The sequence below is a fragment of the Schistocerca serialis genome, chromosome 5, assembly GCF_023864345.2.
Source record: "Schistocerca serialis cubense isolate TAMUIC-IGC-003099 chromosome 5, iqSchSeri2.2, whole genome shotgun sequence".
NCBI lineage: Eukaryota > Metazoa > Arthropoda > Insecta > Orthoptera > Acrididae > Schistocerca > Schistocerca serialis.
This window is the reverse complement of record NC_064642.1, coordinates 315,724,639-315,751,186: the sequence shown is the minus strand read 5'-3', so window position 1 is coordinate 315,751,186 and position 26,548 is coordinate 315,724,639. Positions and strand designations below refer to the sequence as shown.

General features: G+C 48.5%; 1 protein-coding gene across 1 annotated transcript in view; it reads left to right on the top strand.

The window, feature by feature from the left end:
- Window positions 1-26,548, top strand: part of LOC126481541 (protein NDRG3) — a 529,080-nt gene that overhangs the window by 56,067 nt on the left and 446,465 nt on the right. The gene's annotated exons all lie outside the window — the stretch shown is intronic.

Below are 26,548 nucleotides of genomic sequence, written 5' to 3'. Positions count from 1 at the left end.
TTTGAAAGTTACTTTCGTCCTTTGCACACCAGTAGTTTTCTTACAATGCGACTTCTATACCTACATGGTATCCTTAATTGGCTACCTGCATGAGAAAATCTTCAGACGAGTTTAAGATTTGAAAAAATTCATTCTTTAGCCCTATAAATTTTAAAGTGTATGACAATCTAACAGTTACCCTTTTTGAAAGTAATCAGTAAAGATTAGACTTTTCCAAAAAGTTGCTTGTTAATTTTGTGTGTTTCACACTAGCTGATCATTTCAGAAAAGCATGTAAACGCGTGCTCTCTACTCAAACTGTTGTACTAATAAGTAATCTCTCGAGTAACTTCTGTATCATCTGCACAGTTTAGAGTGTAATTAAGCTCCATACTGCAACTGAAAGGCCACCTAGTTGAAAAATTACTGCTACATGTGCAATAAGTGAGATTAAGTAATCACGCACACGCACACACGCACACACGCACACACGCACACACGCACACACGCACACACGCACACACGCACACACGCACACACGCACACACGCACACACGCACACACGCACACACGCACACACGCACACACGCACACACGCACACACGCACACACGCACACACGCACACACGCACACACGCACACACGCACACACGCACACACGCACACACGCACACACGCACACACGCACACACGCACACACGCACACACGCACACACGCACACACGCACACACGCACACACGCACACACGCACACACGCACACACGCACACACGCACACACGCACACACGCACACACACACACACACACACACGCACACGCACACGCACACACACACACACACACACACACACATACACACACACACACACCTGAAACCATGCATTGAAATTAATTGGATGAAACAGTGGTAAGTTCAGTTGTACGGCTTAAGTGGAGGGATATTGCACTAAGTGATTCTACAACACTCGGTAAACAGATTTTCGTAACAGCAATTACCTTTGTGTGCGGCGGTTGAGTATACGTCGTAACCGCGGACTCACTTGTCGAGTCAGTCACGACCCCTGCTGCATTCTTAGACTTCTTAGACGCTCGTAAACTTCTACTCACCAAATGAATTACCTGTTTATGGTGATGTACATGTCAGCCCTGTTTGCGTGTCCTGGTGGTCTTACGAGGTCTTACTTAAACCAGAAGAGATCGTCACGCCCACACTAACTGGCGTCGCCACTAAGACTTTTGAGTCTGTGCCAGTTTATAAGCGTTAATACTAGTAGTCTTAAACGCAGCAAGTTAATTCCTCAAGTTAATTCCTTGTTTCAGAACCTCTCTATACACGTTATAGACAAAGGAATATTTATGACTACCTATCACATAAACGGTGTCGCCTCTATTTGCAGCAATGTCTGGATCTAAGCAGTGGACGCTTTCTCGGTGCACATTTAGTAAAATGATAGGAATTCCACCAGCTGATATATTTTCAATCTGGACTTGACATTACGATTTTCATCGAGTATTTATTGATAATGTGACACTTAAATCTGTTTCACGGGTACAAAAATGGTTCAAATGGCTCTGAGCACTATGGGACTCAACTGCTGAGGTCATTAGTCCCCTAGAACTTAGAACTAGTGAAACCTAACTAACCTAAGGACATCACAAACATCCATGCCCGAGGCAGGATTCGAACCTGCGACCGTAGCGGTCTTGCGGTTCCAGACTGCAGCGCCTTTAACGGCACGGCCACTTCGGCCGGCTTTCACGGGTACATAAAGTGAAGTTGGTAACCACTATGAGAAAACAAAATGCAGTGATGCTATGATAAAATTTAAAACTGAAGAATGTAGCACTATTTTTTCGTTTCGCTGATGTTAATAGTGTAGTGTAAACGTAATGTCTGTGAAGTGAACTTGTTGTAAGGGAGCTGCAAAATAAGAACCAAGAAGGAGTTCAGGTCAGAAAGCTGTCAGACTGACCAAAGTGAGGAAGCAAGGTAGCCATTAGACTATACGTTTCTTCCTCGTCTAGTGAGGAGGAAAACTATTCACAGAACACTCAGGCGGCTTTATGTCCTGGCTGTGACCTTCACCTTCAAACGTATTACATCATACTGAATTGTATTAACTAGTGTTCCTCGCATACGTGTTGACGATATCTGTGTAATCGTTTACTAGGACGGGGACGATAAACCTGCACAACACTGTCCGCTACGACAGAGAGAGAGAGAGAGAGAGAGAGAGAATCGCCCTTACAAGGACATGAGCGTTATCCAGCTAGCTGAGACTAGACGTTACAATAAGGACATGAGCTCTGTCCAGCTAGCCGAGACTACACGCTACAACAGACTTCAGCCCAAACAACCACCGCTGAGCTGTGCTGGTGACTAGCCAAGACTTACGTCATCGAGGAACGAACCAGGTTCCCCGAGGTCGCGCTCACAACAGCCTGCAATACAACACGTTTCACTTAAACTTCGCTTAACACAATACTAAGAGATTGGTCACATACATCAGCTACCTACTCGACGCACAGGATATGTCTACAGAATAATTTCAAAGCGGTTAAACTGGAGGAGCAACAGTAATATTATCCACGATTCGAAGAAAACCTGCCGTCACTGCTGTGACCATTACAGAAATTAATGGTGTGCTGATCTTACAGGACAGAGTTCGTTCAAAAATATCGATTTGCTGTTGAAAGTACAAATACAGACAAAAAGCGTTTCAGAATAATATTAATCGGTACGCTAACGAGAGACTATATCTGCGTTAAGTAGTAAGTACTTCGCTTTAAACAGATATGATGTCCAAATGTACTGACAAAATGGCTACTTTGCTTAAACCACTGACACACGAAACAAGTGAAAATAACAGCACGCAGGTGGATTTGACAAAGCGCTTCGTGATAGTTTTTTTCTTTTTTATAGGAATGGATGGGGCGGGTTTCAATTTTAACATAGAATGTGAACGACAGTGTGGCTTGTCAGCTACAATGCCTGACATAAAAAGGTGATGCACCCAAAAGACAGCCGTGCTGACGCGGGGTCGGAGGCTCCTTGCCGTGGTTCGTGCGACTCCCCTCCCCACCTGTCTGAGGTTCGAGTCCTCCCTCGATCATGGGCATGGATATGTGTGTGTGTTGTCCTTAGCGTAAGTTAAAGTTAGAGTAGTAGTATGTAAGCCTAAGGACCGATGACCTCATCAGTTTGGTCCCATAGGAACTTAACACAAATTTAAAGTCTAAAATACTTGGTCGGTTGTCACTGTGACTTCGTACACACGAACACAGCGTTGGCAGGTGTGTAAATAATTAGAGTTGTAATTCGGTTTGACAGATCGGCTACCAGAGTGGGTTATTTTAGTTCGTGTTTAGTATTGTTACCGTACTTTTACGACTGGCTGGTTGAATCGTGCAATATCCTGATTTGTAGGGCATTTGGATATGACAGTAACCCGATGTTGGACTCCGTGGTATTTCACCTTGCTCCTGATGGTGTATCCCCCCTGCGGGTTCGGGGGTTAGAATAGGCCCGCGGTATTCCTGCCTGTCGTAAGAGGCGACTAAAAGGAGTCTCACATGTTTCGGCCTTATGTGATGGTCCCCTCTCGGGTTTGACTTCCATCTTCCTAAATTTATCCGAAGAGCGAGCCAATTGGGGAAAGGCGCCTTACATGGTGCACTGTATCCGTCGTGCAATTAGACCTTTAGCCGGATTTCTCGTCGTTGCAATGGTGTTCCGCTCGTTTTCGATCTCGTGGGCGAGGATACGTCCCTGTGTGCGATTACCACGCTGCCCTCTGCAGTGTTTCTTTTCACTGCGACGACGACCTTGGATATTTTTGCGCCTAAGATCCAGCACGGTAGCCAGCCCGTTGTGGTGGGGCCGCCATGTACCCTCTTGGTTGTAGCCCCCTGACAACACAGGGATCGCTCTACTGATGCCTGCGCCGTTAACTCCCCATGTATGCCAAGGAGTAGATGCCTATCCTCCTGTGGTATCGGGACTCCCGGCAACGGCCATCCTGCCAGGTGGCCTTTGCTGTGGCTGGGTGGCGCCCGTGGGGAGGGCCCTTGGTCGGAGTAGGTGGCATCAGGGCGGATGACCCGCAATGAAGCGTGGTACATCATCTCTCGCTGGCGGCCAGCCGCCAGCAGTCTCTAAGCGTTCTCGGGCTCAATTTAATGCTCAGAAGTACGACCCGAAAACGTTCCCCTCCCTGGCCACGCCGTGGGACGAGCGTAAGTCTCAGGATGGAGGTAACAGTTATTCGCCCCGATTCTTAGTTTGTACGAGAGCTGATGGGGAGTCTTTTCTCTCCACAAAGCCTCAGTTCTTCGTCGAGCATTTAGAGGACAAGTTTGGGGAGGTGGAGGGCGTGTCTAAAATGCGCTCTGGGTCAGTACTGATACAAACGGCATCCTCCGCCCAGTCACGCAGGTTGCTTGCTTGTGACAAGTTGGGGGATGTTAACGTTACTATTACACCACATAAGAGTTTAAATATGGTCCAGGGTGTTATTTTCCATAGGGACCTCCTTTTGCAGTCTGATGACGAGCTGCGCGCCAACTTAGAACGTAGAGGTGTTCATTTCATCCGGCGCGTTCATCGGGGTCCGAGGGACAATCAGGTTGCTACCGGTGCCTTCATCTTGGCCTTCGAAGGTGATACGTTACCGGAAAAGGTCAAGGTGATGGTCTACCGATGTGACGTCAAACCCTATATCCCTCCCCCGATGCGGTGCTTCAAGTGCTGGAAGTTCGGCCATATGTCTTCCCGCTGCACTTCCAGCCTCACATGTCGAGATTGCGGACGCCCATCTCATCCCGATACTCCATGTGCCCCGCCTCCCATCTGCGTCAACTGCGGGGAGCACCATTCACTTTGCTCGCCTGACTGCAAAGTCTTTCAGAAAGAGCGCAAAATCATGGAATATAAGACCCTGGACCAGCTGACCTATACTGAGGCCAAGAGGAAATATGACAGACTCCATCCTGTGAGAATGACATCTTCTTATGCAGCTGCTACAACACCTGTGCTAGCCCCATCAGTTTTGCGACTTCCAGCCAGCTCGATAAGCAGTAAGACTCCTCCTGCCCCCTTGCCCGTGGGGGGCTCTACCCAACCGGTTGCTCCTGCACCACCTACCTCAGGAGCAACCTCCACCCACCCGTTGGGGACGTCCGTCCCCGCTTCTCATCCGGAGAAGCGTCTAACTTCTTCAGCTACTCTCGCCCGTAAGAGTTCCCTTGGGACCCTCCCTTCCCAGGGTTCCACCAGCGGGAAGGATGACGGCCGCCAGTGGCATAAGTCCTCACCAGCAACCGGGCGTAGGGCTTCACGATCCTCCTCTGTCCCGGAGACTGAATCGGTGAAGCCTTCCCAGCCGGTGAAACCCAAGGTTCAGCGAGAGAAGTCCAAGAAAAAGACCTCTAAGGCCAAAGAACTTGCGGTGGCACCAACCCCACCGCACCTTTCGCGCTCTGCGTCTGAGGGTGAAGTCGAGATTCTAGCGTCCGCTGAGGACCTTGATCTCGCTGGTCCCTCAGACGCCATGGATGCCTCTCATACGGGTACTGAATCGGTGGCAGTGAGTGAACAAGCGGCGTAAATTGCCTTCCCAGTCCTTTCACGCTTTTCTCAGCCATGGACAATTTCATCCTCCAGTGGAACTGCAGCGGTTTTTTCCACCATCTAGCTGAGCTCCGCCAACTTATCAGTGTTCGCCCTTTCTTCTGCATTGCTCTCCAGGAAACTTGGTTTCCAGCAATGCGAACCCCCGCCCTCCGTGGCTATCGGGGTTATTTTAAGAACCGGGCTGCTTATGAAAGGGTGTCTGGTGGCGTCTGCATATATGTCCTTCACACTCTGCACAGCGAGTCTGTCCCTCTCCAGACGCCTTTAGAGGCTGTCGCTGTACGCGTGTGGACGCCACATGCTGTTACCGTCTGCAGTCTTTACATTCCACCGGATGGTGATGTCTCGCAGCATGTCCTGGCTGCACTGGTCGCCCAATTGCCGCCACCTTTCTTGCTATTGGGCGACTTCAACGCCCATAACCCTCTGTGGGGTGGGTCAGTGGCCACAGGTCTAGGCGCCATCGTTGAGCATTTATTGTCGCAGCTCAATCTCTCGCTGTTAAATGATGGTGCCTTCACACACTTCAGTGTGGCGCATGGCACCTACTCCGCCATTGACCTTTCCACCTGTAGCCATAGCCTCTTACCGTCTGTCCAATGGAGTGTGCATGACGACCTGTGTGGTAGTGACCACTTTCCGCTCTTTTTGTCACTACCACAGCGTCACTCTTCTCATAGCCCTAGCAGATGGGCTATGAAAAAGGCTGACTGGGATTTGTTCTCCTCCGCTGCCTCTTTTGAGCCTCTCTCTACTGATGACATTGATGCGGTGGTTCAATCGGTCACCACCGGAATCGTTACTGCCGCCGAATCTGCCATTCCCCGTTCTTCTGGGTCCCTTCGGCGGAAGGCTGTGCCTTGGTGGTCGCCTGAGATCGCTGAAGCGATTAAAGATCGCCGGCAGGCGCTCCAGCGTCACAAGTGACATCCCTCCTTAGCCCACCTTATCGCCTTCAAACGGCTGAGTGCGCGGGCCCGCCTCCTTATCCGCCAAGGCAAGAAGGAGTGCTGGGAGCGGTATGTGTCCACCATTGGCCTCCATGTCACTCCCTCGCAGGTCTGGGCCAAGATTCGATGCGTCTACGGCTATCGGACCCCTGCCAGCGTCCCTGCGCTCTCACTGAATGGAGCCGTTTGTACTGACTCCGACGTCATTGCAAATCGCTTAGCAGAGCATTTTGCTATGAGTTCCGCTTCTGCGAATTACCCCCAGGCCTTCCGCTCCATTAAAGAGCGGCTGGAACGTCGGAGCCTTTCGTTTCGCACCAACCACCCGGAATCTTACAATGCTCGATTCAGTGGGTGGGAATTTCGCAGTGCCCTAGCTGCTTGCCCTGATACCGCTCCTGGGCCAGATGGCATCCACTGTCAGATGCTGAAACACCTTTCAGTGGACTGCCAGCGGCGCCTTCTCGATCTTTACAACCGTCTTTGGGTCGAGGGGGAGTTTCCGTCGCAATGGCGGGAAGGCATTGTCATCCCCGTTTTGAAACCTGGACAGACCCCTCTGGAGGTGGACAGCTACCGTCCCATTAGCCTCACCAACGTTCTTTGTAAGTTGCTTGAACGGATGGTGAGCCGGCGCTTGCATTGGGTACTGGAGTCTCGGGGCCTTCTGGCTCCGTCTCAGGGTGGGTTCCGTAAAGGCCGCTCCGCCACCGACAATCTGGTGAGCCTGGAGTCGGCCATCTGTACTGCTGGTCGCTGTCTTTTTCGACATGCGGAAGGCGTACGATACGACATTGCGTCATCACATTCTTTCTACGCTTCATGGATGGGGTCTTCGGGGTCCTCTGCCGATTTTGATCCGCAATTTTCTGTCGTGTCGTACCTTCCGCGTGCAAGTCGCGGCCTCGTATAGTTCCTCCCACGTCCAGGAGAACGGTGTGCCACAGGGCTCTGTTTTAAAGTGTCTGTCTGTTTTTAATAGCCATTAACGGGCTTGCTGCGGCCGTGGGAAATTCTGTCTCCGCTTCCCTGTATGCTGACGACTTCTGCCTTTACTACAGCTCTACTGGCATTGCAGCTGTTGAACGTCAGCTACAGGGCGCTATCCGTAAGGCGCAGTCTTGGGCTGTAGTGCATGGGTTTCAGTTTTCGGCAGCCAAGACCCGCGTTATGCATTTCTGCCGGCGCCGAACAGTCCATCCTGAGCCGCGGCTTTATCTTGCCGACGAACTCCTTGCTGTGGTGGAGACCCACAGGTTTTTGGGGGTGGTTTTCGATGCCCGGTTGACTTGGCTGCCTCATATCCGGCAGCTGAAACAGACGTGTTGGCGGCATCTAAACGCTCTGAGATGCTTGAGCCACACCCGCTGGGGCGCCGACCGCTCTACCCTGTTGCGGCTCTACCAGGCGTTAATCCAGTCCCGTCTGGATTATGGGAGCCTGGCTTATGGCTCAGCATCCCCATCTGCGTTACGGGTGCTGGACCCAATTCTCCACAGCGGGATACGCCTTGCCACTGGTGCTTTCCGCACCAGCCCTGTGGACAGCGTACTAGTGGAGGCAGGTGTACCTCCACTGCGGGTACGACGCCAACAATTACTGGCTGCTTATGCTGCCAATGTTTTTAGTTTGCCCGGGCATCCAAATTACCGTGTCCTGTTCCCGCAGTCGGTCGTCCATCTGCCGGACCGTCGGCCCCGGTCGGGTTGTCCGATCGCCGTACGCGTCAAGGAGCTTCTCTGTGGGCTTGGGTTTTTCCCTGTTCCGCCTCCTTTCCAGGCGCCTCTGCGTACACCCCCGTGGTGTGTTCCTCGCCCTTGCCTTCGGCTCGACTTGGCACAGGGCTCGAAGGACTCGGTCCCTCCAGAGGCCTTCCGCCGCCGCTTTTATTCCATCCTTGCCACATATCAGGGCTCTGGAATTGTTTACACCGACGGTTCGATGGTTGCTGGTTGTGTCGGGTATGCGCTAACTCTAGGGGACCATTCCGAACAACGGTCCTTGGCGGCTGGCTGCAGCGTTTACACTGCTGAGCTAGTCGCCATCTTTCGAGCCCTAGAGTATATCCGCTCCTGCTCAGGTGAGTCCTTCGTGATCTGTAGCGATTCCCTGAGCGGTTTACGAGCTCTCGACCAGTGTTTTCCTCGTTCTCGTCTGGTGATGGCTATCCATGAGTCCCTGCATACTCTTGCGCGTTGCGGCCGCTCTGTGGTCTTTGTGTGGACCCCCGGTCATGTCGGTATCCCGGGCAATGAACATGTTGACCGCCTGGCGAAAGAGGCCACGTGTAAACCATCTCTGGATGTTGGCCTCCCAGAGACTGATTTGCGGGCAGTCCTCCGCCGAAAAGTTTTTGCGCTTTGGGACGCTGAATGGCGCGATCGGATTACACCCAATAAACTCCGTGCCATTAAGGAGACGACGACTGTGTGGCGGTCATCCATGCGAGCCAACCGCAGGGACTCCGTCGTCCTTTGTCGGCTCCGCATTGGCCACTCCCGGCTGACACACAGTTATTTACTGCGCCGGGAGGACCCTCCTGTATGTCGCTGCGGGGCGGCTTTGACAGTGGCCCACATTCTGTTGGCCTGCCCCCTTTTAGCTGTGGTCAGGCAGACATTTGCGCTGCCTGATACGCTCCCTGCCCTTTTAACAGACGACTCCACTATGGCTGACTTAGTTTTACGTTTTATTCGGGCAGGGGGATTTTATCATTTAATCTGAGTTTTCTGTTTTATTTTATTGTTTTGTGTTGATTCTGGCCTTTGGCCTATGACTTTCAACTGATTTTTTTAATGTGTTTCTAAGTGGTAGGCTTTTCCTTTTTTATTTCTATGGTCGGCCAACCACCGTCACACTCTGTGTGGTTTTAGTTCGTTTTGTCTTGTCTTTGTCTCAGTTTCTCTTGTTCTGTATCGTCTGTGATCTCTTCTGTTCCTCGTTTTTATTCTCTGTGGGTGTTCTTTGTCTTTGGAAAAAGGGACCGATGACCATAGCAGTCTGGTCCCTTTAATCCCCCAAACCAACCAACCAACCTGATGGTGTATGTCAAAAACATAAAGGCGTAACGCGTGCAGCTCGATAAAATTAGATTTATTCAGCTGCACACAGACAAGTCTAACTTGACAATTATCAAAATAATATTAAGAGAAACTCCGTATCTCATAGCGGCGTCTTGCAGCGTGAAGGAAAAATATAGGGATAACCTCTGTAACTCTAATGGAAACAGCGCCGATCGCAATAAACTAGCAATAAAATATTATACAGAACATTCTTGGTCGGTTAAAACCCCTTTTATTCATAAGTTGTGACCGGTTTCGACTAGATGTAGATCATTTTCGGACTACACTCTGTAACTGAGTACAACAGAATAGAGAGTAGCATGTAATGTAATAAACATTAAGTGGAATTTAATTTATACAATGTCATACCCAGTGATGACGTGTGGAGACGATGGCACGGAGCAGGAACTGTGGATACCGCCGTCTGATTTCGACTACTATGTGGCGATGCCATGGAATTAAATAGCAGAAGCTCTGCCCCTTGCCTGTCACCTTCATTGCGGCAGTGGCGTCCAGCCCCTGCCGATCTCATGATATGTGATTTTTATTTATTTAATTTTTTAGGGGTTTGTGAAGTATTCCTCCGGTGTTCCACCTCTTCCCATAGCGTCGGCTGAAATACTTCTCTTAGGCAACAATCACCAGCAGAAATATGTCGTAGTAAATACATGGAATTGTGCTGTACCATAAACTCATATTTATTCTGACTGGTTTCGGTCTTTGATCATCATACAGAGAGACAGAAAAACGAAGCTTTCTCGTGTCATACATCCTGCAACGTGGGAGTAACATCCTTACTATAGTCACAATTATTGCGTACAATAGAATAACACAGCTTTCTCGTTTGCCACTGGATGGGCCACACCTTCTCGTTGTGAAGCTTTGTTGTTGTGTTGTGCACAGCAATTGTGACTGTAATAAGGATACTAAACTCGTGTTGCAGGGTGTATGACATGTGAAAGCTTTGTTTTTCTTTCTGCCTGGATGATGGTCAAAGACCGAAAACTGTCAGAATAAATAAGAATTTACAAAATAGCGCTCTGTCATTCAAATTTGGGTGAGCTGCGACACCGCATGCCTGGAGCACTGAATGCCATAACTCATGACATGCTAAAGTATGGCAATAATTTGATTATCGTCTGGATGATTGATGTTCGTCCGCTGGGGAACACATTGAACCTTTGTCAAAGGCAAATGAAAACTTCTATCATAATCGTAATTGTAAAAGTACTCTAACACTGTATGTGCATGCTTGTTAAGGACACACCCTTGCAAAATCAGACGGTTCATTTGAAAATAAAAACTTAGTAGTTTAAGTTAAAAAAATTTCCTAAGTTTCTGTCGTCATTCTTGTAGGAGATATAGCCAGGTGAAATCGAATGGATCTTTTTGGAACACCGACCGTTCCTCTGCATGGGGGTGAAAAACTCAAGAAGCTTTTCTAATTCGATTAGTGCTCCGACACTGAAATCCATCCTCCTCCTTCCTTTACGTCCAGGCTCTTCTGTAACATCTACTGAACACACACTCATCACAGTCGACCTTCTGATACGCTGCCACGCATCAGACACTTCATTCTCAATGCAGAGAATGCCAGCCTCTTCTAAGAACTAGACTAGGAAAGTATGCGGTAATCCCGCCTTGCACTCGCAGTATGGAACTTTCCTTTTCCTTTCCTGGAACGTAGGCCAACGCCAGAGTGACACGAACGTGAACGTCCAGCTCCTATTAAGGCGAAGCCGCGACAAGCGGGAATAGCGGAGTCCTCACTATGGACAGCTGTCAGAACGCAGTCGAGCCGCGCTCAATTGCGGCAAACACGAGAAGTGCCTGCTCGCAACCGGCAGAATTCTGCTCTTGTGATAGGTCGTACGTGGGCTGCTGCATAAGCATGTCAATATCGTAGTGAGACAAACTTCTTAATAAGAAATAGGCTTTCAGGCCCGTTGTCGGTTATGCTAAAAGTTCTTGGGCTTTGGTATCGCATAATTCATGTACAATCTTCTGATCCGATGTTTCGGCCTCCTCTCTGAGGCCTTCTTCCAAGAAGTGGCTGTATAGATGCCCCACAGTGTACAGCTAGGTCGTCCCACGAGACTTCAGTAGGAAGGCTGATACGTTGAATCAGAAAATTCTACAAGAATTTCGAGGTACTAATACTCCAGAACACTTGATGCAAACTTGGAGTGCTTCAAACTGGCGACGGATCAGGAGAGTGTGTAATGTATCATCTGGTATACAGAATACAAATCTGTCAACGGTACTGGGGAATTATCGAATGAATGGGAAGGAACCACGCCAAAGACATGTATAACGAGGTTAAAAGAAATTATCTGGATTTTTTTAGTAATTTATATCACTAGCGTTGTAGCAGGTTCTGTCACCAAATAAAAGGAGTACGTCATATTTGTTATGGCGATCTTCGTTATTTAAGAAGAGCATAATCTTCTCCGCTAGGACGAATAATACAATCTCGCGATTCACAAGCACTTTGACATGACATGGACACAATATAAAACCTGGACGGTTTCGTAATATTCATTGGGGTTGTTGGTCACTTTCGTGTGTATGAATAACAGTATGGATACCTAACGAGAGGATTAGGATACAGACTCCAGGAATCTCTAAGGGAATAATAATACTGTTTCACAGTTTACGTAATCAGTCGCGCAATAGAAATCACAAGAAACTTCTACCCGCTACTACAGGATAGGAAATCCCCATGATCAAAAATGAGAAATGTATAGTGGATGGAAGTTGGGTTCAAACGCTTCTGGCAAAATTACATTAAGTCTGATAAATTCCAAGTATTTGAAATACCTCCCTGCGTACAAGCATTCGTTTTGCTCAGGAAAATTGGTCCTATCGAAAGGAATTACTTTCTAACAGAAAACTATTGCTTTTGTTACATTTCGTGGTTGGTCAGCACAATGGTAATATGGGGACAATGGTTATGTAATCATGACAAGATCAGTAAATAGCACACACGAATACAACTAATAAGTCACAGAGGATCAACTCATTTGTGAGTACGTGCTTGGTACACATGGAGCCCCTTTCAGTACTCCATCCTTTTCCGTGCTACATGCCTGTCCTCCCACTATTCTTCCTCCTCTCCCTTGGGGATTGTCTTGTGTACACTCGAGAGACCAAAACTTGTGAAAGTGTCGGAAGACTTTGGTGAATTTCGGTTTTGTATTTCTCTCCGTTGTTGTTTTGACTTCCCCTGCCCTTCCTCCGCTTCGGCGTTACAGGTCTACCTTTCTGTTTTTCTTCACCCTATGCGTGGCTGAAGGCCGCCTTCGATGCGTACAGGTTGATTGGGTAATTCGTAACTCCCAGCACCTGGGTCGACAGGTAGGGACCGTGCATATCCTGGTAAAGGTCCAGGGAGGGCTGATTACTGAGCTGTTACCTTCCCAGTTGACGGCTGGTCACTCTGCCTGTAGTTAGGGAGATTTGACCTGTGATTTGAACAATCACCTAAGATGGGTGTGCTCCCCTCTGTGGTCCAGGGAGGGCTGATTACTGAGCTGTTACCTTCCCAGTTGACGGCTGGTCACTCTGCCTGTAGTTAGGGAGATGTGACCTGTGATTTGAACAATCACCTAAGATGGGTGTGCTCCCCTCTGTGGTGACCCTAGAAGGAACGAGGCGCTGACAATCATGGGGGATTCACCTGTGATGAGTACATCAACTCCATCAACGCAACCTCCGTTTAATAAATGGAATTGAAATGAGGCGAAAAACACAACGAATATTCCAGTTGCGTGATATCGCGCACAGGACGAAGTCAGAACTTTTCAACGGTGAACCTGTTCGTCATTCAGAAAGTCGTACATACAGTTGTAGGCCCATTAATGCCCTGCACTCGCTTACACAATGAAACTTTGCTTCAAGAGATAGTTAGCGCCTTTCAAGCCCAAAAACTGCTTAAGGCTATGCTGCTGTATAGATACCATGTTCATGTAGAGACTCATCCAACACTGAATTCTTCACGTGCTGCCATATGCACTTGGCTGCTTGACGGTGACTATGATGGATATACACGACATAATCTCTCTGCCCCCCAGGGGATCCACAACTCTTTTGTGGATACGTGTGTAGCGAGCACGGGACCCCGAGCTAATGTGGCCTTCCTTCCTTTCCGGGCTGCATACCTTCCCTTTCCGTATCCTTCCCCATCCCCCGTCTTCGCCCCCCCCCCTCACCTCTGGCTCTTTCCTTCCCCTTCTCCCCCCCTGGGGAGTATGGTTTGTGCCTACGTCCGGAGACGGACGCTTGTAAATGTACCGCACTCTTCGCCTTCCTTGCATGTTTGTCTTCATCTTTCTTCGTCCTTCTCTTTTTCTTACCTCTTCTCTTTACCTCTTCTCTTTACCCTTTTCTCCGCTGCGGCGTTTGAGACCTCTCTTCTTTCCTTTCCCTGTCTCTTTTTTCCTCCCTGTGCGTGTCTGAAGGCCGACCCACGCACTTCCTTGCGTAGCCGGTGACGGGGTAACGCGTAATTCCCCGCCCCGGGTAGACAGGTAGGACACGTACGTACCCCCTGGTAACGGCCAGGCCCAGGGAGGGGTGATTACCCGAGCTGATACCTTCCGAAAGTGCCGATTGGTCCCTCCGTCCGTTTGTCGGGAGGTGTGACCTGAGGTGTGAACAATCACCTAAGGCGGGTGTGCCCTCGGTGAGGGCCCCCACAAGGGAGGAGCGCGCCATCGGAGACGCCGGTAATCATGGGGGATTCTTCCGCAATGGTTTCCTCACCTTCCACTATGTCTGCTCACAAACGTAAGTTCACTGAGTCTCAGCCACAGACGGTTCTTCCATCGTTGCCACAGTTCCTTGTTGTTTCTCGGTCTGACGAAGGTCACGACTTTTCCACAGTCAACCCTTTCATTATTCAGAAAGGTGTCGACGCAATTGCGGGTCCTGTAAAGTCTTGTTCCAGATTACGGAATGGTACCCTGTTGTTAGAAACACACAGTGCCCTCCAGGCTCAAAAATTGCTGCGTACTTCTCTGCTCCACACCTTCCCTGTCCGGGTGGAACCGCACCGTACCTTAAATTCCTCGCGTGGAGTCGTTTATACACGCTCCCTCGATGGATTGTCTGACGAAGAAATTCAGCACTACCTGTCTGACCAGGGCGTCACCGCTGTTCATCGGGTTATGAAAAGGGTTGACTCGAACATCATTCCAACCCGCACTGTCTTCTTGACATTTGACAAAGTTCAACTCCCATCAAAAATCAAAGCAGGCTATGAGATAATTTCCGTTCGCCCTTATGTCCCAAACCCTACGCGTTGCTATCGATGTCAGCGGTTCAATCACACCAGCCAGTCCTGTTCCAATCCGGCCAAATGTGTTACGTGTGGCAAGGATGCCCATGAGGGTGCTTGTCCACCTCCATCCCCTCACTGCATCAACTGTATGGGTGACCACGCTGCTTCCTCTCGAGATTGCCCCGTTTTTAAGGATGAAAAGCTCATCCAGGAGATCAGAGTAAAGGAAAAGGTGTCGACCTTTGCTGCTCGAAAGTTACTCGCCAGTCGACAGCCCACCGTGCCTCAGAAAGGAAAATACAGCACTGTCCTTGCTTCTCCTCGGCCAACAAAGGAGGCGGCCACGCAGACTTGCGACCTCACATTTAGTACCACGGTTGTCAGATCGGCCAGCGCAAAGATCGCCCGTTCAACCTCACCACTTTCGCCTGCCCACTCTATGGCTCACCCTTCGTCGGGTTCTGCTAAATCTCGAGCCCAAAAGTCAGACGCCAAGTCTTCGAAAAAAGAGCATTCTCGTGAAGAGTTTTTACGTACCGCAACTTCCCAACCATCGGTTCCTCCTTCATCTAAACATCATACCTCCAAGAAGGCTACGAAGAAACACAGTTCCTCTCCTTCTCCGCCAAGGCGTGTCCCAACTACAGCACCACCTGGCGGAAATCGCCCTCGGCCATCTTCTGTGTCGCCGAGGCGCACTGCTGGTGGCCGGTCAACTGGCCGATCGTTGGTGGCAGGAGCTGCTCCTGACCAACCTATGGATCAGGATCTTCTGCCTTCGACTGAATGCCATTCCATGCTGTCGGTCGCAAGCTCTGAGCAGTCGTTGAGTTGACAGCACCCTTGGTCACGTTTCTCCATTTTCTGTTCACCCTATGTCCATTATCCACTGGAATATCCGCGGCATTCGCGCCAATCGGGATGAATTGTCGATCCTCTTACGATCCTACTCGCCGGTCATCTTCTGTCTTCAGGAAACAAAGCTGCGTCCCCATGACCGCTTTGTTCTCCCTCATTTTCAGTCCGTCCGATATGACCTCCCCTCTGTTGAAGGCACTCCAGCCCATGGAGGACTCATGATTCTGCTCCATGATACTCTCCATTATCACCCAATCCCCTTAAACAGTTCCTTCCAAGCTGTCGCCGTCCGTCTTTCCCTTTCTGGATACACGTTCTCTCTATGTACGGTATACATTCCATCATCCACACCACTGGCACGAGCTGATCTCCTTCATCTTCTTGATCAGCTTCCACCCCCCTATTTGCTGGTTGGGGACTTCAATGCCCACCACCCGCTTTGGGGATCTCCACATCCTTGTCCACGTGGCTCACTATTGCTAGACGTCTTCCACCAAGTGGATCTAGTCTGCCTCAACACTGGGGTCCCCACATTTTTGTCTGCCTCCACGGCAAATTTATCTCATTTGGACCTTGCGGTCGGTACTGTTCCGCTAGCTCGGCGCTTCGAATGGTTCGCCCTTGATGATACACACTCGAGTGACCACTTTCCATGTGTTCTTCGACTGCAGCCTCAACTGCCATATATGCGCTCGCGACGCTGGAAGTTTGCCCAAGCCGATTGGACACTTTTTTCGTCTCTAGCGACATTCGATGACCGTCGCTTTCCCAGCGTCGACGATGAGGTCACACATTTTACCGACGTTATTCTCACAGCTGCGGAACGTTCAATACCACGCACCTCCGAATTGCCCCGGGGCCCCCCAGTTCCTTGGTGGAACGAGGCATGCCGTGACGCAATACGTGAGCGGCGACGTGCTCTTCGCATTTTCCGTCACCATCCAACTTTGGCCAACTGTATCGGATATAAGCAGCTCCGTGCGCGATGCCGTCGCGTCATCCGCGATAGCAAGAAGGCAAGCTGGCAATTCTTTATTAGCTCATTTAACACCTTCACTTCCTCCTCGGAAGTTTGGAGTCGGCTTCGACGGTTCTCAGGCGCGCCTAGTTTCTCCCCGGTCTCTGGGCTCACTGTCGCGCATGATACCTTAGTGGACCCCGTCGCAATTTCTAACTCATTGGGTCAGCACTTTGCTGAGATTTCGAGCTCTTCAAATTACCCGCCAGCGTTTCTCCCGAAGAAACGTGCAGCGGAAGTGCGACATCTTGCTTTCTCCTCTCAAAATCGCGAAAGCTACAATACTGTTTTCTCCATGCGCGAACTCCAACATGCACTCTCTGCTTCTCGCTCCTCCGCCCCAGGACCGGATGGTATCCATGTCCAAATGTTGCTGCATTTATCAACCCATAGCCTGCGTTACCTCCTTCGCCTTTATAATCGAATTTGGACCGACAGTACCTTTCCCAGGCGATGGCGGGAAGCTATTGTCGTCCCCGTTCCGAAACCTGGAAAAGACGAACATCTCCCCTCTAGCTATCGCCCCATTTCTCTCACGAGTAGTGTCTGTAAGGTTTTGGAGCGTATGGTGAATTACCGTTTAGCTTGGTGGCTGGAATCCCGCAGTCTTTTAACACCAGCCCAATGCGGATTCCGACAACATCGTTCTGCCGTTGACCATCTTGTTGCTCTCTCCACTTATATCATGAACAATTTTCTCCGGAAACGGCAAACGGTAGCAATATTTTTTGATCTGGAGAGAGCATACGATACCTGTTGGAGGACAGGCATCCTCCGCACACTGTTCTCTTGGGGCTTTCGAGGCCGGCTGCCCCTTTTTCTTCGCGAATTTATGGCAGAGCGCACATTTAGGGTGCGGGTGAACACTACTCTCTCCCGTACTTTCTCCCAAGAAAACGGGGTACCCCAGGACTCCGTGCTGAGTGTTGTACTGTTTGCCATCGCCATTAATCCAATTATGGATTGTCTCCTTCCTGATGTCTCGGGCTCCCTCTTTGTGGACGATTTTGCGATCTACTACAGCTCTCAACGGACCAGCCTTCTTGAAAGACGTCTTCAAGGATGTCTCGATCGCCTACACTCGTGGAGCGTCGAAACCGGCTTCCGTTTCTCACCCAGTAAGACCGTTTGTGTTAATTTTTGGCGACGTAAGGAGTTTCTTCCGCCTTCCTTACATCTAGGTCCTGTCAACCTTCCGTTTTCCGACGTCGCTAAATTCTTGGGTCTTATGTTTGACAGAAAACTGTGCTGGTCCTCCCACGTTTCCTATCTTTCGGCTCGGTGTCTGCGTTCCCTTAACACCTTCCGTGTCCTGAATGGCACCTCTTGGGGAGCGGACCGAGTGGTCCTTCTCCGCCTCTATCGCGCCTTAGTGCGCTCGAAATTGGATTATGGAAGCATAGTCTACTCCTCTGCTCGGCCGTCTATTCTTCGGCGTCTCGACTCTATCCACCACCGTGGATTACGTTTAGTGTCTGGAGCTTTTTACACCAGCCCTGTGGAAAGCCTTTATGCTGAGACTGCTGAACCTCCGCTATCCAATCGGCGGGCAGTCCTTCTGAGTCGTTATGCTAGCCATCTGTCTTCCATGCCTGCTAATCCTGCCCATGACCTTTTTTTCGACGCCTCCTTTGATGTAGGGTATGCAGGCCGCTCCTCCTCCCTACTACCCCCGGGAGTCCGCTTCCGTCAACTGCTCCATTCTCTTTCCTTCCGCTTTCCTAAAACCTTCTTGACAACTTGGGGTACAGCACCACCTTGGCTCCGTCCCCGGATCGACTTGCTCAGAGACCTATGTCAATTTCCCAAGGATGGTACCCCTACACTTGTTTACCGTCGGGCATTTGCTGCTCTATGTGCACAAATGACGGAAGCCACATTTATTTACACCGATGGCTCGAAAACATCGTTAGGTGTAGGGAGTGCCTATATTGTTGGCGACACCCCAAATCACTTTCGGCTTCCTGACCAGTGTTCGGTTTATACTGCGGAGCTTTACGCTATTCTCCACGCTGTCCACTACATCCGCCGCCATCAGCGGATACAGTACGTAATCTGCTCAGATTCTCTCAGCTCTCTCCTAAGTCTCCAAGCTCTTTACCCTGTGCACCCTCTGGTCCACCGGATTCAGGACTGTCTGCGCTTGCTCCACCTGGGGGGCGTCTCAGTGGCGTTCCTCTGGCTCCCGGGACACGCTGGTATCTGTGGAAATGAGGCGGCCGATATAGCGGCCAAGGCTGCAGTCTCTCTTCCTCGGCCAGCTATTCAGTCTCTTCCGTTTACCGATCTACGTAGCGGTTTATGTCGCCAAGTTGCTCATTTATGGCATGCGCATTGGTCAACACTTCCCCATAATAAATTGCGGGAAGTGAAAGCCCTTCCTTGCGCATGGACCTCTTCCTCCCGAACGCGTCGTCGGGAGGAGGTAATTTTAGCTAGACTCCGGATAGGGCACTGTCTTTTTAGTCATCGACATCTTTTAAGCGGTGATCCTCCCCCATTCTGTCCCCACTGCTCTCAGCCGTGGACGGTCAGACACCTTTTAATTGAATGCCCCTATTTTAATCCGTTACGCTCCCGTCTACAGCTATCGCCTGATCTATCGTCGATTTTAGCAGATGACACGCGCTCAGCTGACCGCGTTCTACAGTTTATTAGTGACAGTGAAATGACGTCAGTCATTTGAAGCCTTTTTTTTGGGGGACAACCACCCCCTTTCTATAGTTGATTTTTAAGCATTCCTTCTGCCTTTAGTTTCTCAAATTTTATGTCTTTGTTCCCATTGCTGCTGATTTTAAATTTCGTTTTTTTCCTGTTTTCTACGTCACGGGCTGGGCGCTAATGACCATAGAAGTTTTGCGCCCTAAAACCACAAACAAAAAAAAACAAAAAAAAAATAATCTCTCTGATCAGGGCGTAGCCGCAGTTAATCGGGCTATGAAAAGGATTGGTGCAGAATTAGAGCCTACCTGCAACTTTTCTTAACATTTGATCGAGTGGAGCTCCCGTTGGAGATCAAAGCGGGCTATGAAATCATCATCAGACCCTGTATACCGAACCCAATGCATTGCTACTAATGTTAGCGCTATAATTATACTCGTATGTCCCGTAACTAAGCAGCCAAATGTCTATAGCAAGAATGTTCATGAGGGAGATTGCCTGCCTCCTCCTCCCGGCTCCACCTCCACTGGGAACCATGCAGCTTTGTCTCGCGAACGCCCTGTAACGCCGTTCAGGATTGGAGATCATCCTGACCAGGGGATATGACAAAAATTTTGGAATGCGTGTTGGAAAATGAGAGTTTTGCGTGTACCACAATATCCTGTGCCATAGTTCCCTGGCATTCTAAGGATGGCAACAGAACGGAATGGGCCGGCCGGAGTGGCCGAGCGGTTCTAGGCGCTACAGTCTGGAACCGCACGACCGCTACGGTCGCAGGTTCGAATCCTGCCTCGGGCATGGATGTGTGTGATATCCGTAGGTTAGTTAGGTTTAAGTAGTTCTAAGTTCTAGGGGACTGATGACCTCAGACGTTAAGTCGCATAGTACTCAGAGCCATTTTAGAAGGGAATGGTTTAGGTTATGAAGGCATTCTGAATTGTTCAGCATTCGTTGATACACCACAGATGTAAGGGCGTTCTAGGGCCTAAGTCCCTGCATCTAGATCACAGGAGATGGACCTGAACGTCAGTGTTCGTTTCTCTCTCCTGGTCTTCAAATACTGTCTCCAAAGTAGTTACTGCTCTCGTTTATAAACACAACTTCTCGGCAGCATCTGACAGGTGAATGGTGATGTTTGACGCGAGGCTGACGAGTAGCACCGTTTTCAGCAGCATAGTTTCTGACAAAGGTTGATTACCACAGCTACACTGTCCTGTCACATTAATGTGACCGCCTGTCAAAATCCTAAATAACCACCTTCTGCGGTGCGGACCGCCGCGATACGTGCAGGAAGAGTGTCAGTGAGTTTCTGGAAGGTAGCGCCAGGTATGTGGACCCACGTCGACTCCAGTGTTATGGCCAGATGCGCTAGGTTTCACGGTTGAAGATCCATGGCTCGAACAGCCCAATCGAGGTGGCCAGGGCTTGCTGTTCTTCGAACCATACGCGTACGCTGCGAGCTGTGTGACACGTTGCATTGTCCTGCTGGTAGATACCATAGTGGACAGGAAAACCGAACTGCACGTAGGGGTGGACATGGTCACCGAGGATAGATGCAGCCTTGTATTGATCCAGTGTGCTTTCCAGAATGAAGGCATCAGCCAGGAAACGCTACGAAAACATTCCACTGACCATAACGCTCCGACGATTGTCGCAGGGAGTTTGCTTTGAGACGTTTCACGCTGTACGCACCAACGGCCATGTGTCCGACGTGATTGACATGAAAAAGCCACCTATCGCAACTCAGTGGGCGTCCAGCTGCGGTACTGGCGTGCCAATTGCAGCTTCCGCCGCCGATGAACAGCAGTCAGCAAGTGTGCGTGATGAAGGTACCTGCTCCACAGACCTATACACAGCAACGTTCACTGAACACTCGTTGTGGAGACGCTGTTGGTAGCCCCTTGGTTCATCCGGCCGGTCAGTTGCTCTACAGTTGCACGTTTGTTCGCCCATATGAATCTCCCCAGCTGTTGTTCACCCTTGTCATTTATGGCCCGTGGTCCACCACAGATGCTTCGGTGTCAGTTTTGTATAGCGCCATTTTACCATGCACAGTATATTTTATTCACAGCGGCACGTGAATAGTTTACAAAGTTAGCCGTTTGAAAATCTTCCACCCTTGGTCCGAAAGCTAATGATCATACTATTCTGTACGTCAGATAAATCACTCCGTTTTCGCTTTATGTCAACGACTGCACCGTTTTCCGCGTTCTCCACAACACACTTCATATACCTTCCACTTCTAGAGCTGCCACCTGCCTTCTGTGAGTGGTTATTGCTTGCTGACGTCGAACACTGTGGCAGTCACATTAATGTGGCTGTACCCTGTAATACTCTCGGCACAGCATTTGTTCTAATTGGTGCTGCGATGCTGGCCTTTGAAACTGCTACGTCATAAAGACGTCATGTGTTCTAAATGCTTGGATATGTAGACGATGCCAGCGCAACCACCCAAAGTAGGTAGGAATGACGCCATGGGTTCAAGAGGGACATACTCCATGCAGTATCTCAATGACCGCACGCGACTAGTGCCCAAGAAGATAGACATACTGTTCGCTCTACTGTGCGGGATTGTACAGCCAAGTTGCGTAGTTTGAATCAGGGAGAGAGCTTGTTTGCAGCAAGACGAGTATCCACACAGACAGCACAACCATGTCTGGAGCTCCATGACGTGTCAACACGACGAACATTGTTGTGGCCTCTACTGAAGTTGCAGCAGAGAGAAGTCGCGGCAGTGGTGCGCCCACGACACGACTATAGGAGAGTCATTGCATCATTTTGTCAGACGAATCGCCGGCCGAAGTGGCCGTGCGGTTAAAGGCGCTGCAGTCTGGAACCGCAAGACCGCTACGGTCGCAGGTTCGAATCCTGCCTCGGGCATGGATGTTTGTGATGTCCTTAGGTTAGTTAGGTTTAACTAGTTCTAAGTTCTAGGGGACTAATGACCTCAGCAGTTGAGTCCCATAGTGCTCAGAGCCATTTGAACCATTCAGACGAATCTTCGTTATCCTGAAACATCATGTTGGATAAGTCCGTACTTAGAGGCTCCGAGGAGAGCGAATGTTGCCACATTGTATTCATTGCCATATTCGCCCAGCACCTGGAGTTATGGTACGGGGCACCATTGTGTTTACAATACGATGATCATCTCTGGTTCACATTGCCAATAATTTATGCAACGGCTGCTACATGTCTGACATCCTAAGGCCGGTTGGTGTGCGGTCATGACATAATCTTCCAACAAGATGCATGTTGCCCAAGCTGCCCTCACGTATCTACACTCTGTCTGGTCACTTGTTGCCGAGAGGCCAACCATGTCGGCTGGAAATTCTGGCATACAGTTGAAGCAGCATGAAGTGACGTACTCGTGCCTGTCATCCAATCTGAAATCGCCCCGATATCTGTAACGTATCGAGGAAGCATGAGAGAAAAAAGAAAATTTTCTTTCTTTCTTTTTTACGATAAACGTTATTATTTTGTAACCGCTTAATTTAAATTGTACATAGTAATAGGAACTAAGAAAACATAATATCTTTAAAGTCGAAAAACGGAAGTCGAAGACTACGCTATGTTCAATTTTTTTTAAGTTGCGTCTTTTGTCTTCACGAGTCGTTACTGGTATATGTTGAGCGAATCTGCCTTATTAACGCTCTGTAACGAAAATTCTACTTTTAAAGGGAAAATGTAAGAGCCTTTATGATTACAAAGTTATTCAACTTATTTCTTTATCAAGCCGACAGTAGAAAAGGATTTCTAGGCTACACGGGAACAACGCAAAATTCACTTTTGGCGGACTACGATTAATTTACAGAGACTGGAAGACAGCGGAATGAAGAGGTAAAATGTTGATCTTAACTGTTTCCAGAAAAAAAACAGTACTTATAATTAATGCAGATAGTACAACCCTTACAAATTTTAGCACTGTACAAAAATCTTTGTAGAGAGTTTTTTATTGTTCTTTCAGTTTTTGTAACGGACACATAAAAGGACTCAATGACTAACCTGGCTGCGTATATAGTTAAATGTTGCGCTATTTACCAGTCATTCAAGTATTGGTAAGTAGAGCAACATTAAACTATATACGCAGCCGGATTAGTCACTGAGTCGTATAAACCAAAAAGAGAACTTTTTGTGGGAAGATTCTCAGAACAAAAGAGCATTCTCAGAAAAAGTTCTCGAATTCCTGTGAATAAAAAATTCGAAATATATTCTGTAACGATGGAGTTCTTCCTCACTACCTCTGCTCCACCTTCAGAAGGCTCTTGCTGTGTGTCGTCTGCCACGTCCGGGACTGAACGTTTCATTCATCCCTCTCAATCAGGCAAAATATTCACTGTACAGATATGGAATTGGGATGAATGTATCCTGGAAGAGTTGCACTACGTTTCTATTGCACTTTAATCTGCATCGTAAATTATTAAGCCGACTACGGACAATTTACGGAAATGCATTTTAGACATGCGGGAGAAACGTTTTTCTTATTCAAGTTAGGTGAACACTTTATGCAAACGAAATCTTAAGAATACATTACATTTTCATTTATTCCAAATCGGAACTCTTTGCGAGTTTTCTAACACGCAATATGACGCTCTCCTGTCAAGTATTTAAGCGGTCGCCCGTACAGTTTCGTTAGCAGAAACAGATCGCTAGGTTTGTAATAAACCAGTTCTTAATTTTTCTGATTCGCCTGCTTATTTCGAACATAACAAAATATATGATTTCTCCGTTGAGAGAACAAGATGATGAACTTCTGCAAACGTCAGTCAGACGCTTTTGTGATGTATACCTAAGGCTGCTTCTACACCAGCCTTAAAACCTGGGTCTGCTAAATAGCACATTTTCGCTTCTTTTGAAAGGTCGCTGCCTCTTCTTTCATGGTTTTCGATGAGGAAGTCCGCCAGTCAAATAATGTTTTTATTGCTAAACCTGTATAAACTTCTACAATTTCTCTCTACAGTATTTCTGCGGGCTACTATCTGTTTTGCCTTCCGAGCAACAGAAATTCTGTAATATTTACTAAAAGAACTTGGTATTACTTAATCTCAACAGAGGTTAATCACCTCGAAGTATTCTACAGAGTTCACTTCAAAAAACAGAAGATGTTCTCCACTTCCGAGAAACTTCTCTACTGTTAGTTGCACGAAATCGGACAATGTTCTTCGCCTTGAACAACATCACCCACCCTCTTACTCAAGCTGAGAACGTTCTCGGGTGCAGTGTATCCTCCGAGCCGCGTTACTCATGGGAACCTGAAAATATTCTCCGAAATTCCGAGAATAAAGTACATTCTCCGTTTTACCAATACGACCCATTCTTGCTGCTTGAGGTGGCTATTCAGTTTCGCTTCTGGTATAGTCCCAAACTCCCTACAGATTTCATCATATATGCTTCCCACTATATTGTACATCGATAATGACTGAATTTCGTTATTTTCTACCCTTCCTTGTAACTTTAATGGCCAAAGGTGTATATGTCGCTGCTAGCGTGAACCACAATGACGAACAAGTGCACCTTTCTCGGACCACCGTCACATGTACACTGATGGGCAGCTCACACCTCAGTGTTACATAGGTATTCGGAACGCGTTATCAGCATCCAGCGTCCTGAAAGACCCACCACAAGAATTCACTAAAACTGAATAAATTGTTCGAATAATGATCTATGTCATCCCAGCTCGTCCACAGTGATTGTGGGGCGAGGATAGGCTCAAACTGCCTGCATTTTACGGGCGTTACTTTTCGTTGTATTATCATTTGGGCTGTGGTTGAGATGGCTCGTCACAGGTGATAATTTTTGGAGCTTTAGATCAGCATACAGAACGAGTAACGCATATATAAATGAATAATTTATTTTGAAAATTAAGTTAAATAAATTAAACTGGTCGAAGCATTTAGAAAAAGCTGTGAAGCTATTTACTCTGGGCGACGGTGAATGAAACACTAATAGATGACAATGTGGGACATGCAGTGACAGGATTATTTCTACTGTTGCCTAATCTATGAAATTCAGATACGACGAGGACGGTGATGGTGGTGGCGGTGATTATCATTCGTCAGATTTCGAAATCCCACATTTGTCAAAATATGAGCATATACCCGCACATTTAATCGATGCACTCTTGGCTGGTCCCGGCGGAGGTTCGAGTCCTCCCTTGGGCATGGGTGTGTTTGTGTTTGACCTTAGGATAATTTAGGTTAAGTAGTGTGTTAGCTTAGGGACTGATGACCTTAGCAGTTAAGTCCCATAAGATTTCACACACATTTGAACATTTTTTTTGGTGCACTCTTTTTTTCCGATACTGGATTCTCCCTTTGGCTTTGCTCTGTTATGACGATTCCCGTCAGGCACTGTAGTTGTCTCAAATCAAAACATTACAGCAAATCAAAAAAACTATTCATCAAAACTACCTTCGTTGGTGATATCACTATTTTCCACAGCTGTGTCTATTAGCCGGCCGTGGTGGCCGAGCGGTTCTAGCCGCTCAGTCCGGAACCGCGCGACTGTTACGGTCGCAGGTTCGAATCCTGCCTCGGGCATGGATGTGTGTGACGTCCTTAGGTTAGTTATGTTTAAGTAGTTCTAAGTTCTAGGGGACTGATGACCTCAGATGTTAAGTCCCATAGTGCTCAGAACCATTTTAACCATTTTTGTGTCTATTGATTCGTCATTTCAAATGGCTCTGAGCACTATGGGACTTAAATTCTAAGGTCATCAGTCCCCTAGAACTTAGAACTAGTTAAACCTAACTAACCTAAGGACATCACAAACATCCATGCCCGAGGCAGGATTCGAACCTGCGACCGTAGCGGCCGCGCGGTTCCAGACTGTAGCGCCTTTAACCGCTTGGCCACCGCGGCCGGCGATTCGTCATTTGCTGTTTCACTAGTATCATCGTCCAAAGTATCTCTCTTGTTGTAGTAGTAGTCGTCAGACACTTTCTGGCGTGATATGCGGCCCTTATAGTTTTCAAAAGTCACAGCTGTAATACCTAATGAAACAGCATCAAAAGTAAAATGACCCTATAGTCTATCAAGAGTGGTTCTGGCTAGTAAAGCTGAGGTGCTAGGATTTTCCTGTGGTGGAAGTCTGGATGAGTTCGCCTCTGC